The following is a 15780-nucleotide window of genomic DNA, read 5'->3' on the forward strand; positions in this document are numbered from 1 at the left end:
GGTTGTGGGACTGCCAAGAATTATTCTTTAAATGTTGTATGTGAAGGATGCTTGTATGGAAAATAATGTAGAAAGCCATTTTCTATTGGAAACGCATGAAAGTCTAGACATGTTTTTGAATTAGTGCATGCTAACCTATGCGGACCAATGCACATAAAATCCTTTGGTGGGAGTAAATATTTTCTATTATTTATAGATTATTATAGCCGTATGAACCGGGTGTATTTTTTGAAATATAAGTCTAAAGCTTTTAAGCTCTTTAAAAAGTTCAAAGTGTTTGTTAAGAAGCAAAGTGGTGCAGACATAAAACTTCTTCGCACAAATAGAGGTGGTGAATTTCTATCAAATAAATTTAACTTGTTTTGTAAAGAAAATTTATTCATAAGGAGCTTATGCCATCTTATACACCAAAATTAAATGGCATGGCTAAATAGAAGAATCGTATCATAGTAGAAACGGCAAGAAGCTTGCCAAAAGCAAAAGGTCTTCCTAATAAATTCTAGGTAGAAGCGGTTGCCACTGTAATTTATTTGTTGTACATATCTCCTACAAAGGCAGTCATGAATCAAACACCATTTCAAGCATGGAAAGGTAAAAGACCTTGTGTAACTCACTTGAAAATTTTTGGGTGTATTGCTTATGCCTTGGTTAACTCACAAGCTTATCATAAGGTTGATGATAAGTCTGAAAAATGCATATCTATTAGTTATTGCTCACAATCCAAAGTATACCGACTATGTAATCCTATTAGTGATAAGGTGATTATTCGTCTAAATGTACTATTTGATGAAAATGCAAGCTAGAACTAAAACATTAATAGAGCTAAAACAAATATTCAGATTTCAAATGAAGGTGAAGCAACTAAACTAGCTCCTTAAAGTTTACAAGTTTCTTCTCCTGCAACTTCAAAGAGTGGTACTTCATCCTCTGATTACTCATTAGATGAAAATCCTCCAGGAAAATTCAGATCCTTGAAAGAATTTTATAAATCTTGTAACTTTGCCTTGTTTGTTTTAGATCCAACTTATTTTGTAGAAGTAGTAAAGAAGAAAGAATATTGTCATGCCATGAAAGAAGAGATTGCAGCAATAGGGAAAAATGAAACAAGGGAATTGGTGGACTTAACCCCAGGAAAAAATATCATTGACTTGAAGTGGGTGTTGTAGATAAGGTACCATGCTGATGGAAGTATAAAAAAATATAAAGCACAGTTAGTAGTGAAAGGATATTCACAGCAACAAGGTATAGATTTTGAAAAAAAATTTCTCCCGTTGCTTATGTTGAAACAGTAAAAATTCTCTTTTGAATAGTGAATTACAAAAAGAAGTTTATGTTACACAACCTGAGGGTTTCATAGTTGATAGGAAAGATGGAAAGGTATACAAGTTGAAGAAAGCTCTATATGGGCTGAAGCAAGCTCCAAGGGCATGGTATAGCAAGATTAATTCTTATTTTCATCAAAATAAATTTGAGATAAGTGAGAATAAACCCACCATCTACTCGAAGAAGGACGGTAAAAATGAATTTCTTATAGTTTGTCTTTATGTTGATGATATGATTTATATGGGGTCATCTTTTTCTCTTATGAAATAATTTAAAACCTACATGATGAAAATATTTGGGATGACAGACTTGGATTTATTACATTATTTTGTCGGAATTGAAGTTAAGCAAGGTGAAAATGAAATATTCATTTCTCAAAGAAAGTATACTACAGATCTTCTAAAAAGGTTCAAAATATCTAATTGCAAGGTTATAGCCACTCTAATAAATGCAAATGAGAAGTTGAGACTTGAAGATGGTACTGAGATGGCTACTTCAACTTTGATTAGAAGTTTAGTTGGTGGTTTAATTTATTTGATGCACACACGATCGAATATTTTATACATTTTGGTGTTGTTTTGAGATTCATGCATGCTCCCATGAAATATCATTTTGGTGCAACAAAAAGGATCCTGGATTATATTGCTGGAACATTAGATTATGGTATATGGTATTCTTATGTGATTGTTTAAATTATTTGATTTTATTGATAGTGATTGGGCAGATTCGTTAGATAATAGAAAAAGTACTTCAAGAAGTATCTTCAGTCTTGGTTCTACTATAATTTCTTAGAGTTCAAAAAGCAAACAACAACAGTATTATCATCAATTGAAGTAAAATATGTAGTTGCTGTATCTTCGGTATGTCAAGCATTGTAGTTAAGAAGATTACTTGAGAACTTTGGCCAAAAGCAAAATGGAGCTACTAAAATTTTGTGATAATAAAGCTATAATAGCAGTGACAAAAAATCTTATTTATCATGAAAAAATAAAGCATATTGACATTCGTTATTACATCATTTGAGATTTGACAGCTGCAAGAACAGTGTAATTCAAGTTCTATAGCCAAACAAGCAACTAGCAATATTCTCACTCAATCGTATTGTTGAGACAAGTACAACTATTTCAGATTATTGCTAGGACTGTGCAACTTTAAACCAAGGGGGAGTGTTGAGAATGTGTTTCAAAATTGAATGAGCAGATCACTTTTATCTCTTAGTTTGTTATGATCCAAATATTTATCTCTTAGTTTGATTCAAATCATCTTTATCTCTTAGTTTGTTGCCAAGGTAATTTAGCCTTTGTCTCTTGTGTAGTTGAGAAGTTGAAGGGATCAACATAGATATTTCAGCTTATGTAAAGGCTATATATAGCCCTATTAGAATTGAATAAAGATATTGCATTTTCAATTGTCCCTTCAAAAAAAAATGCCTCCTTATTTTCTTTGTTTTCTATTTTCTTTTGGCTCTTTCTCAACATAGAGAGTAGAGCAGCTCCACTTCACCTCTAACACAAAAATCCATGATATGGCTTCTCTTCTTTTTCTACCTTTCTATCTTTCCCTATAACTATCTTCTTTCCAAACCTCCCAACTGCAACCCTATTTTTTCTCTAGCAACAGGCCGAGGTGGCATCTCCCTACCTCCCTCTCTTCCTCTCTCTACCTGCAAACCGCCAAAGCAACAACCTACCCTCCATCTCCTTGTAGATGGCCAGAGTAGGAATCCAGCCATCCTTGCATTACCATCCTCCAATGGGGATGAGTGTGCTCTAGTCATTAGCAGGCAAGTGTGGAAAATGGGGGCTCCTTGCATTACCATCCTTGAATCTCCTATAATTTCAATAAAGTCCCAATCTTTAAGACCTACATATCTTGAGAGATCCATGTGTTCTATTCTACAGTCATGCCAACTTGCAGTGATTATAATCATATATATTAACATTGTGAAGTGTTATTAATTTCAAATTGTTTTGTGGTATTGAAAACTATCAATAAAATACATGCTTGAGATAGAAAATAAAACCATGCATACATAAGTTGAGCATGCCAAGCTTGAATCATAAAAAGATCACAAGTCTTCCATCAAGCATTTAATATTTTTTAATTAATATTAAATAATGAAAAATGTTAGGAAAAGAATGAAAATGTTGTCCTTCTAGATGTACTACTCTGGAATCATTCTTGTTTTGTAATGAATAAAGTATTGTGCACCAAGTGTTAAATAATTTCTTTAATTAATATTAAATAATGAAAATTTTCAGGAAAAGAATGAAATGATGTTCCTTCCACCTACATGTATTATTTTGGTAAATTCTTGTTTTAGTGGATGAACCACTATTGATGCAAGATAGAAGATGGAGATAAGAAAAGAAGAGAAGGAACGAGAAGGAAGCAAGGAGGAGAAAAGAGGGAGAGAGTAACTCAATATTCTATATTCCTAAATCTCAATAATGCAAATAGTATTTTCAATTGCATAATAATAAATTTATATAGATAACCTAGAACCCCAATAAGAGTTCGCATAGAAAGAAAATATTAGACTTCTTAAAAAAATTTTAACCATAGCATCCGTATAAAAATAAAATTATCTAATTTTCCAAAAAATAAAATTTTTTAGTAGCTATATTTGTGCCCAACAAAAGTGCACCTGGATTTCTTATTAAATGGTCCTCCATCGTACACCTTTAATTGGAAAGAACTTCACTCTGTAGAGTTTGATTCCAAGTACTACTCAAGAAGCTCAAGATTCAAAGCACGAAATTCATCTTCAATAATCCAAGAAGCATTAGATGAAGGAAAAAGATAATGACAGAAGCTACCATCAAAAGAAATAACAATTTTATCTTCCAAAATTGCTTCAGTCTCATCTTTCTATTAAGGAAAATATGCACTTTAGGAAGTACCAACAAGAATACTAGATGATAAAGTAGGAGACTCAAAGATGTCTCAGTAAACTAATAAATTCTCTGCATTGAAAATAGAACTAAAATTTATATGACTAGGGAACTCAAGTAAATATGCATTAGGTCCAAGTTTTCTAATAACAGGAAATGAGTCAATGGCTCAGGCATGCAATTTCTTGAAGATATTTTTAGGCAAATATTCTGGACGAATGTGAACCATGATATCATCTTGTAGATTAAGCTTTTAGCCCTACAATGCACATCAGTAATAAGTTTTAAATGAGGTTTTGGCAAGGGATTAAAATGATGTTCTTGCTCTTATCATTATCTATGGTAGCAAACCAAATACACCTCTCAACATAATAATAATGGTCTACCACCTATGAATCATGCTCAAACTCTCTCTCATCTCTAGAATATTATATGGGATGGCTTAGCTGGTCTTCCACCTCTTGTAGGTTATTAGATTATTGCTCTAAAGCTAAAAATTCACTCAAGCCAATATGCAGCTTTGTGACCTCCATTATGACAGTGATAACATTGCACTGAATAACCACTAAAATGAGGATCACATGTAGAATTACTAGAATGAGTTATAGATTTGAGGTTCCTTATTTCTAGCAGTTCTATCCTTGGATACTGATTAGGAAAAAAGTCCTAGACAGGGCAGCATATCTTGACTAATAAAAGGACCTAGACTAATGTGACTCACTCAACTGAAGATAGAACCAATGCTAAGGAGTCTTAAGATATCTCACTATAGTCATAGCCTTTTGATAAGCCTCCTCTAAAGAATTAGAAGCATATAACTCTACTTCCCTCTTTATATCTTCCTTAAGCCTATTGATAAACCTCCTAATTGTATGAAATGGTTCTTCTTGTTTTTTATTCCTAGACCCGGCAAATTTTTTCATGTATTTGGTCGTAGTTGAGGTTTACATACGGTTCACAAGCTAATCAAACAATTGATTTGTATAGTAACCAGGTATATATTTCTTCATTAACTTCTGCCTCATGACCATCCATAAGGTGATAAGCAGTTTATCTAGACACTAAAGGTTTTGCTGGATAGTTTGCCAATATTTTTTAGCCGACCATCTTTATCTTAGCAAAACAAACTTTCTCTCCATCAGTCATATTATACCAATCCAAATAATCCTCAAGTTCATCCAACAAATCTAGGAAGATGTTAGGGTCTAATTTACCATCATAAGATCATACATCCAGCTTAACAAATCTAGTAATTCTTTTAGTGTCCTCCTAATCATAACTACAAGGTAGAGGGGAATACCTATTGATCCCAAAGTATCTTGCATGCTAATCAACGAGCCTACAATAGAATCCTCCTAGACAGCCATGGATTGGCTACCTATAGTCCTATCTATGCTGGTGATTAAGAATCTAGTATTTCTCTATAAACTCATCCTCTGTATTTGTATCCTCATCAAGCTTGGACTCTATATTATAATAAGTATCCCACTATAAGACTCTAACGACATGTCTAAAGGGCATAACTCATCTTATTAGTACCTATTACTAACCCGAAAGTGGGAAGGATATCTTGAAGTGACCCAACTGAATGAGGGGGCCCATCAAGTTGCCTAGCAGACTCTCTACCATAAACCTCTTGGCTTGAGTTACCCACTAACTCAATTGCTCATGTTGCTAACTCATGCATTCAAATTTCTAGTCCATTAAGTTTGTAAAGGCTCAAGAATCAAATATTGATATAGAATGGAGGAAATAGCATTTGCTGTAGTTCGGTCCATAGTGGATGGCTGGTAACTCAGTTTGTTCCTAATCATAGTGTGATGCATTCAAGTATAGGGCAATTAAAGTATAAAGAGATAGACTAAAAATTACAATAAGTAATTATGAATTCTAGACTACTACAACATCGGCATACAACACTATAAATCTAATTGATATGCCAAGTCCACTAACGCAACTAACTAGGCTAAGCATAGCAAATAAGAAGGCTAGATGCAAGAACGTAGGATTTCTTTTGGGAAAAAATGTCAAAATTAAATTTGAAACTAAACAATTTACTAATCATCCAATCCAATAAATATCAATCAAGCTTTCAAAGAGAAAGATCTTACCTCACACATACTTAAAACAACTTCACATTCTTGCAAAGAAAAAACTCCTATAAAGGTAGAAACAATAAAAATGGATGTCAAAAGTAAAATCAGCATCGATATTAGCTAGAAATAACCTTCTGATGCTAACATGACATCAAATATAGCATGATATGTCACATACTGTTGATGTGGCATAAGACTTGACACTAAATTGACAACGAGGCACTGACTCATCTATTAACTCAATCGGATCTATGTTCATCTTGAATTGTGGTTGATAACTAAATCACTAAACCATAGACTTGCTGACTTCAATTGAAAATCAAAAAAAAAAAAAAAAAAACAATGACGTCAGCAATTATGTTGCTGACTTCATCAAATAAAATCAGAAAAAATATGAAATAGGGGCCAAAGCCCCTATTTGATCGAAGGAGTGCAGAGCCTCTCCTTCGGCCTTCTAACAGTCTCCACAATGGTGTGGCAGTCTTGCCAAGCCCTCCAAAGGCCTCCTGGAGCCATCTCTCCCTCTCACTCTCCTTCCCTCCTCTCTCTTTCTCCTCCTCAATTTCCTTCTCCCTCTCCACCTCCTCACTAATTTCTCACTTCAATTGCTAAATCATCCTAGTCTGCCACATGCACAACTCAATATGCCCTGAACCAGACAATTCAAGATGGTTCCACAAATCCTATATGCTATGTTGGACCTTCTTGGTAAGGGTTCAATACTATATTTTGGATCCTATTACAAAAATAATGTGATTGTAGTTGTATAGATGCATGAGTTAACAAACTATTTTGAAAAATGATTATAAAAGCCATTGGCATAAGAATATTTAATTTGATATACTTGCTCAATCCTTTGATCTAAGTTTTGGTTACTAGACTATTAGCTCACTCCTTGGTCTCTCTTTTAACAAGTCCAATATATAGGAGGGAATGGCTCGAGAGGTTGGGACTTTGAACTTAAAGAGACCTAGATTTGGTTGGATCAAACCAGCTTTTACGATTTTGTTGGAACCCTCTCCGATACTATTGCCTTTAAGAACTATTTGGAAGCCCTTAAAAACTTTGTAAGGTGATTTTTGTGGGGAGAGTAAATCAAATGGGCTAACAGATGCATGTGTGTTATCATGGGATTTGGTTGTTATATTAGTTTAGTATGTTGTTAATTGGTTGTTCTAGATTTCTAGCCACATGTAAGTAATTTTCAAGAGGTGCATATTTATTTAAACACTTGTAAGTGGTTTGTTAAGTAGTAGTCTGCTTTATAGATTCAAAAAATTTCTATCAACAAAGTTCATTCCTTTCATATTTGTTGTGTGCATTTTTCTTCTTGAATGAGAGCCTAGATTTACTTTAACAAAGTTTGATATCAGAGCAAGTTAGAATTTTGTGAGTTCTAATTTATTATGGCTTCTACTAGTGCTACAGTAAACTCATCTCTAAATATTCCTATCTTTACTATTCTCAATTGCTATTTCCGGCATATCAAGATGAGGACTCTATTTATATCCCATGATTTATGGGACTCGGTGGAGAATGGCTTTGCTGATCTTGGCAATTCAGAACAAGCTACAAGATTGAAGGAAAAGCAAAAGAAGGATGCCAAAGCTTTGTTTCTAATCTAGCATGCACTAGATGATGCCATCTTTCCTCAAGTTGTGACTGCCTGTACATCGGAGGAAGCTTGGGATCTGCTTGAAGAAGAGTATCAAGGCACAGTTGTTACAGTGAAATTGTAAACTATATGGCGAGAATTTGAGAATTTGTCAACAAAGCCGTCGTATTCCATTCAAGAATTTTTCTCAAAGTTTACTCAGTGATGAATCAGATTAGATCCTTTGGAGAAAAATTGATAGACCAGAAGATAGTTGAGAAGGTTTTGTGAAGCCTTCCTTCCAAATTTTGATCGTGTTATAGCTGTAATAGAAGAGTCAAAGGATCTATCTACCTATTCTCTTCATAAGTTGATAGGGTCTCTTCAAGCACATAAGCAATGGATGAATAGGGGAAGCTAAAACTTCTCTCCAACAAGCTTTTCAATCTAAGATTGATCTGAAGAAAAGTCAAACAATATTGGACAAGAAAATTCTAGTCTAGGACATGGAAAATCATGTCATGGAAGAGGAAGAGGAAGAGGTAGAGACAGTAACAGTGGCCAGCAAAGAAATTTTAATAGAGATAACAATGCTGACTCTACTCCCTGTTCATTTTGTGGAAGATCAAACCATGAAGATAAGACTACGGTATAAAGAGAAGCATGGACAAAACAGAAATGCACTTCAGTGCTATTATTGCAAAAGGTATGGCCATATTGAAAAAAATTATAATGAAAAAGCTAAGGACCAGACAAGTTTGCATGAAGAAAAGATGCTTCTGAAGACAATTGATTCCTGACTTGTTTAGCCACTCATGTAGACATGCCTGAAGATGTTTAGTACCTTGATAGTGCTTGTAGTAATTATATAACTGGCAGCAAAGAGAGCTTTGTGGAGATTGATGAGTCCATGAAAACATAAATAAAGTTGGGTAATAACAATCATGTTCAGGTATGCAAAATGGGTACTATTCTTGTAATGTCAAAATTTGAAAGGAAGTGCATTCATGATGTTATGTTCCTAATTTTAGCTCACAATTTGCTTAGTGTGGGTCAATTAATGAGAAAAGGCTATTATGTTATGTTTAATAATGATGAATGCATGATATATGATAAAAGGAGCATGAATTTAGTCTACTTAGTCAAAATATCTGCAAATAAAATATTTCTACCTGTGTTTTTCAAAAGTCTTGATTAATGCCTTTAGAGCATCTTGTGGTAATTCTTTACTTTGGCATCAAAGATTTTGCCATCTTAATTATGGTGGACTAATCTTGTTATGCAAAGAGAATATGACTTATGGTCTTCCATTTGTCAAGGGCGATAAGCAGCCATGTGAAGCTTGTAAACTTGGAAAACATCATCGAGAGAAGTTTCCTAAGGGCAAATCTTGGAGAGCTTTCAAGCTTTTGATGTTAGTACATGCCAATGTTTGTGGGCCAATGCAAACACTTTCTTTGAGTGAAAGTAAGTACTTCTTCATCTTTGTTGATGAGTAAGTACTTCTTCATCTTTGTTGATGAGTTTTAAAGAATGACTTGGATGCATTTTTTGAAGGAGAAATCAGAAGCCTTTGAATGTTTGAAACAATTCAAAGTTTATAGTTCAAAAACCAAGTGGCTGCTCTATTTTGACATTGCGTACTGATCGAGGTGGTGAGTTCATATCCAAAAAATTTAACAACCTTTGCAGCAATTATGGCATCCAAAGACAACTCACAACTAGCTATACTCTTCAACAAAATGGAGTTGTGGATTGGAAGAATAGAACAATAGTTAAAACAACAAGGAGCATGCTAAGAAACAAAAGCCTTCCTAAAAAGTTTGGGGCAAAAGCTGTGGCAGTTGCTCAACTATTTTCCAACTCAATCCATCAAAGGAATAAATCCTTATGAAGCTTGGTATGGAAGCCAACCCAATTTAAGTCAGTTGAGGATATTTGGTAGCATTGCATATGCATTTGTGCCTACTGAATAAAGAAGGAAATTGGATGATAAGAGTATCAAATGTATTTTTTGTTGGCTATAGTGAAAAAACTTAAGACTATAGGCATTATGATCCTACTTTAGGAAAATTAATTGTCAGCTGTGATGTTATTTTTAATGAAATGATGATGGAAATTGGAAAGATGTTTTGCAGCTGATTCACATGGTGAAGGATACTTTTTTTTTTAGCAATGCAGGCCACGAGTTCCCCTCTTAATCTCTAGAGTCGACACTAAAACTTTGATAGCTAAAGGATATGCACAAGTTTCAAGCATTGACTTCGCTGAAACTTTTGCTCCAGTTGTATACATTGATACTATTAGAACTTATTTGACTTTGGTAGCCCATAATGGATGTGCAGTATATTAATTGGATGTAAAATCTGCATTTCTTAATAGTGAACTTTTGGAGGATGTATATGTTGAACAACCATAAGGTTTTGTTGTAAAAGGGCTAGAACACAAAGTTTACAAATTACACAAGGTACTCTAATGGGCTTAAACAAGCACCAAAAGCCTGGTATAGCAAACTTGATTCTTATTTTTCTCAAAATAAATTTCAAAAGAGTGCTAGTGAACCCACTTTATATGTTAAAAGTCATGGTAGTGAATTTTTGGCTGTTTATATGCTAATGATATGATATATGCTGGAAGTTCTTTTGAAATGGTTGAGATATTTAGGAAGTCCATGATACAAACCTTTGAAATGTCTGACTGGTGTTACACTATTTCTTGGGAATTGAAGTAATGCAAGATTCACATGGTATTTTTATTTATCAAAGAAAGTATGTAACTAATTTGTTGAAAAGAGTTGGAATGACAAATTGCAATCTTGCCAATACTCTATTGATTACAAATGAGAAGCTATATTTAAATGATGGGGCTGAAAAGGTTGATAAGAAGTTTTTTAGGAGTATTATTGGAGGTCTTATATATCTCACTCCTACAAGGCCAAACATTATTTTTGCTGTAAATCTCATTTCCAGATTTATGCATGGCCCAAGCAAACATCATTTGGGTGCAGCCAAGAGAATTCTTGGATGTGTACAAGGCACTTCAAATTTTGGCTTCCGGTATTTAAGGGGTAAATCAAAAAATCTTGTTGCTTTTACTGATAATGATTGGGCTACTCATGTAGATGATTGAAAAAGCACAACAGATATGTTCTTAGCCTTGGTTCAGAAGCCATTTCTTGGTCCTCAAAGAAGCAACAAAGTACAACAATTTCAAGTATAGAAGCTGAGTATACAACCACTACATATACAGCCGATCATATTGTTTGGCTAAGGAGAATCTTAGAAAGTTTGAAGCGAAAGCAAAATCAACCAACTATGATCTATTATGACAACCAATCCACAATTGCAATATCCAAAAATCCAATCCAGCAAGGAAGAACAAAAAATATTGAAACAAAGCACCATTTCATTCGAGGGCTAGTCGCCCAAGGAATTGTGGAGCTATAGTTCATCAACACTAACAGACAACCAGCAGATATTCTTGCAAAAACTTTACCTGAAGCCAAATTCAAAAAATTCCGATCCACGATAGGAGTTGAAAACCTCTTTGAAATAAGGAGGGGAATTTTGGGAGAGAATCAAGTGAAATAACAGATGTATATCTATTATCATGGGATTTGGTTGTTCTGTTAGTTTAGTATTTTGTTAATTGAATGTTCTAGATTTTTCATTTGTTAATAGAATCTTTAAGATTAGCAAATTTAGGAAGTAGCAGCAACATGTAACTAATTTTCGGGATGTGAATATTTATCCAAATACTTGTTAGTGATTTGTTGAGCAATAGTATGCTTTACAGATTAAAAAAACTTCTTCCTTTCATATTTACTGCGTCCATTTTTCTTCTCCAGTAAGATCCCAATTTTTTTTTCAACAATTTTGCGAGCTGAATTGGCCTTATTTGAATATGGAACTTGTAAATATTTTGAAATTGGTGTGCAGGGGAAAAATATAGTAAGTTTTGAAAATTATCATCCTAACTCTCCCTTATTGGACTGCTGTTAATTTAGTTATCTTTTCGAGCCCACTCCTACTTGTGTGCGCAGATTGCCACGTTAACCTCAGCACATGCGTAGCCCTCTACCAATTCCCTACAAATCGGTAGCCCAGCTATTGACATAACCAATTGAGTAGGTTCCATTTGATACCTCCCAGAGCTATCTCAGAGAGAACAAATGTGTGGGAGAGAATGCAGTTTAGGCATGGCTGACTGTTAGTAACAGACTTCCTGTACACCCCTGTTCCATGTCTCCTCTCTTCTGTAACAAGCATGTTCATCGACACACATACCAGAAACATTTATCAGGGCATACCTTTTCTCCAAGTACCACCAACTCCTTTCATCAGTAGCTTTCTCAAACTTAGTGGAAATGTTAAAAGAATGATGCACAGAAGAGACAAGTTTTGCATGTGCAAAGAACCTACTCAGCATGCACCATGTTCAAGCCAAAGTAATTCACAAATGAAGTCATCCACAAGAAGTCGCCTTTTACAAAAAGAATCATATATAAGTTGCTAGTTTATGCAACATAACAAGAGCAACAAAAGCAGTAATTCTAGAAGGCGAACTGTAGGCAATAACAGTAATCGAATATTATCGCCTCTTTCCTTGCTCTAGAAAGTTAACTACCGCATTTGGGCATACATTTGCAAAGTGTGAGGGATCACCACAGATGAAACAGCTCCTAGATACTGGCTCACAGTTGCAGAAACAAATGTTACACCACCAATGCATGCTCCCCTCCGTCCTCAGCCACGACTGCCTCTCCTTGCAGTAGATGACGACCTGCTGCTGCTTCCATAAGATGCTCCACATCCATGTGTTCCACCAATCTCCTGACTATCTTCCCATCTGCAACCCCAAAAAAGTGTAATTAGAAGCCTTTTTCTTTTCTTGATGCACTTCTTGTGCCACCATGACATCCATCCATATATTATTTAACCAATTACAGAATGCAGAATAGTGGAGTCAATCTTTCACCAACCGGGTAACAGCTTACCGTATGGTTTCAGCAGTAAATTGCACAACTCAAAAATTTGATGACTTGTTTCTTTGGCAATATAATGTAAGCCAAAAGATAAAGCGGGTTGCATTTAGTCCGTAAACAGACCTCAACAACTTAAAAAATCAGGTGGTGGCATTCATGGGGATTTTAATGATACATTTTGGTTGAGCCATAATTGGTCCTTGATCAGTTGCAACATGACACTGATTGTAAATTTTTCATTTAGTGTCCTGACACTACCACCCTTCATCTTAGCATTGCAGAGAAATGTTGCTCTTTCAAGTTTCTCAGACAACAAATGGTGGTCCCACTTTTAGATCATAGCCTGATCAGGAAGTGAAGGTAATCTTGGTTCTAGATGCACAGGTGCACACTTATAACGTGTACTTAATTGTTGAAATTTGGACATCATTGCCTGTAGTGTTTAGAAAACCACATAACAATGAGTCTTACGTTCAAGAGTTTCTTAGGGAACAGAAAATTTTAGAACCAAAATCAATAAAAAAAAAGGGCCTACAAGACAGTTCAAAATTGTTTTGGATGCAGGTGAGGTGTTGTTGAATCAATTTGGAAGTCTATGGACTTCAACAATAATTGGGCAACAATTTTGTTATTAAAGATATTGACAGCTAGAAATAAACCAATGGGAAACAAGATCCTTATACTCAGAGAAGAAATAACAAAATAAAAGTAATTCATAGAACATGGCTAAATACCTACTTGCATAACTTGTTTAAGGTATGGATAATATTGTACCACATGTGATCCAAAAGAGTAGTTGTGCGACATCAAATGTAGCAGATCTGAGCTGAACTAGTTGAAATATGAAAGCGAAAAGATAGGGAATATTGGGCAGCGTAAGGCTGCAAGTTGACGCATGAATATGAAATTCATGGATGCGAGACAGTGAAGTATGAAAGTCTAAGCACATATTGTCAATGCAAAATCATCAAACATGAAATTCCGGAATGTATAATCACACATACACAAAGAAGCCACATTCTTGAGATTGGCATGTGTAGAACCTCCTTCCTCTATTACTTTCTGTGTTAGCAGTTCTCAATGCACATGGTGCTCCACAACTACACAAGACTTGACCTGCGTTAACATAAATATTCTGACATAAGATGATGATGATGATGATGATGATGATGATGAAACATGAAGTGTGAGTTCCATGAAAAGCTGGGAATTCCAGGAGATCTCATTGCTAACAACTGCTCAGTTTGAAATTTGTACAGTGTTCTGTATTAATTAATTAGTATTAATGGGTGCATATATCTTTTGACGAGTGGTCAGACTGCAGCACAAACCAAAAGCGAAATGGATGACATCCCTGTGGCAGAAGTTCATCAAATTCTAAAAATATATGAAGTCAAACGATCAAGAATTGAAGTGTCCTATTATGGTTGGGCAAATAAGACTGCCATGTAGAAAAATTTATTCTTGACATGCAATGCAATCAGAAAATTCCCTTGTACTTTCTTAAACGTGCATGCAAACTGCCTATACCTCATGCATCTGAGCTACAAGTTGCAGGTGTACTTTGAATTCATAATGAACAGCCATTGGTAATTAAGATCACCTGAACCATTCCTTGACTTTTGAATGCCAATGGAGAGCTCGATGTGAACGGGAAACCTGGGAGGGGCAATCATTTGAAGAATGCCCTGTCCGTCTGCAATACATACAAGAATCCTGCCTTGAATTTCCTCGCCTTGTACTACTAGGAGGTTCTGTGGATCGCTGTCCTCTTGCTGGTAGCAATAGAGAGATAATATAAGAATAGTTTATTTTTCTATTTTTCTTATGTGTGCACGCAAATTAACTAAACATATGATTGGAAAGCAAGCAAAAATATTCATCCAACAATGAAGGTCCCATTTACTAGCTGAAAATGTAGTTTACCCTACTCATAAGTCAGTCTTTTCCATTCAGATATGGACTAATTATGGAATGTTCGTAGCCACAGACCCTGCAAGTTTTATATATGACAGATGGCATACCGCATTCTTTATCTATGGGCCGACAATATTTCCTGAGAATATGTTTAGTAAATTTATGTACTAATCTAGGGATTCACATGGGCATCCTCTACTCCTCGTCACGTTATTTGTCATAAACATCATTTTTAGGACCATAAGTTGTCCGAAAATCAGGAGATTTTAACAAGCTGCTTGGCTGGCTCTCCCTTCATTATAGGATCATCTACGTGGTTTTGTGCAGTCTTTTGGGGAAATTTGATGACACCAGAGAGGACATAGAACACAATGCTAAGTATAGCATGAAGACTGAGTAGGCCTTACACAGCATTGACACTGATGCAGGAAATAAATTTTGTTTTTACCAACTAATGGCCAATGCGGTGAAACCAAACAATACATATAGTTCTGCACTGTTCATCCATTGGACAACGGGTCCAAGATCAGAGCATAACAGACTCATGTGAAGAATGACAATAAATTAAGAGAGAATTTGAGGAAGGCAATTGGGGTCCCATGGTTTTACCTATTTCAGGCTAGGCACTGAGATGTATATCATCTAGCCTGAGACTTCAGAGGTTGTGTCTGACTGTATTATACATAATATAGACATGTGAATTCAGCATAGAAGATACTAGCCATGGGTTTAAGACAAAATTAAATTGATAACACTGGAGTCATTATTCAAGCTAAAGAACCTAGGTCTTATCAAAGATCCAAGCACATCCTCAGACGCTTCCACCTCGTTCGAAAAATTGTAGAGAGATAAGATGTTGTTCTTGAATGAATAGATACAAAGAACAATATAGCAGACCCATTCACTAAGGTCATACCACAACAGTTATTTAATAACCATCTTGATTGTATGGGATTGAGATACAAAGATGAT

General features: G+C 35.1%; 1 long non-coding RNA gene across 1 annotated transcript; it reads right to left on the minus strand.

The window, feature by feature from the left end:
- Positions 1-12593: 12593 nt before the first annotated feature.
- Positions 12594-14798, minus strand: LOC140856052 (uncharacterized). The gene is made up of 3 exons (XR_012139460.1): positions 14495-14798; positions 13896-14007; positions 12594-12755 (listed from the first exon to the last, which is right to left on the minus strand). It is a non-coding gene; the product is annotated as an uncharacterized lncRNA (long non-coding RNA).
- Between the last annotated feature and the right edge of the window lie 982 nt (positions 14799-15780).

Source organism: Elaeis guineensis, chromosome 3, assembly GCF_000442705.2.
Source record: "Elaeis guineensis isolate ETL-2024a chromosome 3, EG11, whole genome shotgun sequence".
In the NCBI taxonomy this organism is placed as follows: domain Eukaryota; kingdom Viridiplantae; phylum Streptophyta; class Magnoliopsida; order Arecales; family Arecaceae; genus Elaeis; species Elaeis guineensis.